The following is a 2,500-nucleotide window of genomic DNA, read 5'->3' on the forward strand; positions in this document are numbered from 1 at the left end:
CTTTTTTTTCAAATGCATTTTTAATGTAATAATTTCATATATTACATAATTTTTCTCTTTGAATTGAAATTAATAATTTCATAATTCTATTTTTTAATCATAAATATATATGATTGAAAAAATTTTCTCCTCTTTTCCTTTGTTTAAAATTTAATTTTTCTTATAAATTTTTGTTTTTCTTATTTTTTTCTCTTCATCATCTGTTTAATTTCCTGTATTTATACAAGAAACAAACAGTTGAGGATAATTTCTATGTAATGCTAGTATAGAATATAAAATTTTGAATTCAAAAATTTATTTCTATTTAAACTAACTATAGAAAACCAGGAATAAAATACAATAACACCAATATGCCATAACATGTTAGTATAGAATATAGATTCTTCATATATGTATATATATTCGAAAATTTTTTCTATTTAAACTAACGTATGGAAAACCAGGAATAAAATCATAATATTACCAGTTTAATATGGCTCAAATTCGAGTTTCATATAGTTATGATTCGATTTATATGCTTCAATATCATTGGTTAGTTAACTTTTGATATTTTCATATTATATCACATGCCTTCACCGTGAGTGTTTTTTGCCATGCACACCTCACATTGTCAAAAATGTATGGGAAAAATTCATTTCAATACATTTCAGTTTGATTTGAAATGTCTTTATTATATATTTTAGTGCCAATATGCCAAGGTTATATTCCATAACTCTCTATTTAAACTAACGTATGGAAAACCAGGCATAAAATCACAATATTACCAGTTTAATATGGCTCAAATTCGAGTTTCATATAGTTATGATTCGATTTATATGCTTCAATATCATTGGTTAGTTAACTTTTGATATTTTCATATTATATCACATGCCTTCACCGTGAGTGTTTTTTGCCATGCACACCTCACATTGTCAAAAATGTATGGGAAAAATTCATTTCAATACATTTCAGTTTGATTTGAAATGTCTTTATTATATATTTTAGTGCCAATATGCCAAGGTTATATTCCATAACTCTCTATTTAAACTAACGTATGGAAAACCAGGCATAAAATCACAATATTACCAGTTTAATATGGCTCAAATTCGAGTTTCATATAGTTATGATTCGATTTATATGCTTCAATATCATTGGTTAGTTAACTTTTGATATTTTCATATTATATCACATGCCTTCACCGTGAGTGTTTTTTGCCATGCACACCTCACATTGTCAAAAATGTATGGGAAAAATTCATTTCAATACATTTCAGTTTGATTTGAAATGTCTTTATTATATATTTTAGTGCCAATATGCCAAGGTTATATTCCATAATTCTCTATTTAAACTAACGTATGGAAAACCAGGCATAAAATCACAATATTACCAGTTTAATATGGCTCAAATTCGAGTTTCATATAGTTATGATTCGATTTATATGCTTCAATATCATTGGTTAGTTAACTTTTGATATTTTCATATTATATCACATGCCTTCACCGTGAGTGTTTTTTGCCATGCACACCTCACATTGTCAAAAATGTATGGGAAAAATTCATTTCAATACATTTCAGTTTGATTTGAAATGTCTTTATTATATATTTTAATGGCAATATGCCAAGGTTATATTCCATAAAATGTTAGTATAGAATATAGATTCTTCATATATGTATATATATTCGAGAATTTTTTTCTATTTAAACTAACGTATGGAAAACCAGGCATAAAATCACAATATTACCAGTTTAATATGGCTCAAATTCGAGTTTCATATAGTTATGATTCGATTTATATGTTTCAATATCATTGGTTAGTTAACTTTTGATATTTTCATATTATATCACATGCCTTCACCGTGAGTGTTTTTTGCCATGCACACCTCACATTGTCAAAAATGTATGGGAAAAATTCATTTCAATACATTTCAGTTTGATTTGAAATGTCTTTATTATATATTTTAGTGCCAATATGCCAAGGTTATATTCCATAACATGTTAGTATTAGAATATAGATTCTTCATATATGTATATATATTCGAAAATTTTTTCTATTTAAACTAACGTATGGAAAACCAGGCATAAAATCACAATATTACCAGTTTAATATGGCTTAAATTCGAGTTTCATATAGTTATGATTCGATTTATATGCTTCAATATCATTGGTTAGTTAACTTTTGATATTTTCATATTATTTCACATGCCTTCACCGTGAGTGTTTTTTGCCATGCACACCTCACATTGTCAAAAATGTATGGGAAAAATTCATTTCAATACATTTCAGTTTGATTTGAAATGTCTTTATTATATATTTTAGTGCCAATATGCCAAGGTTATATTCCATAACATGTTAGTATTAGAATATAGATTCTTCATATATGTATATATATTCGAAAATTTTTTCTATTTAAACTAACGTATGGAAAACCAGGCATAAAATCACAATATTACCAGTTTAATATGGCTTAAATTCGAGTTTCATATAGTTATGATTCGATTTATATGCTTCAATATCATTGGTTA

Source organism: Anastrepha obliqua, unplaced genomic scaffold (assembly GCF_027943255.1).
Source record: "Anastrepha obliqua isolate idAnaObli1 unplaced genomic scaffold, idAnaObli1_1.0 ptg000152l, whole genome shotgun sequence".
Lineage (NCBI taxonomy): Eukaryota > Metazoa > Arthropoda > Insecta > Diptera > Tephritidae > Anastrepha > Anastrepha obliqua.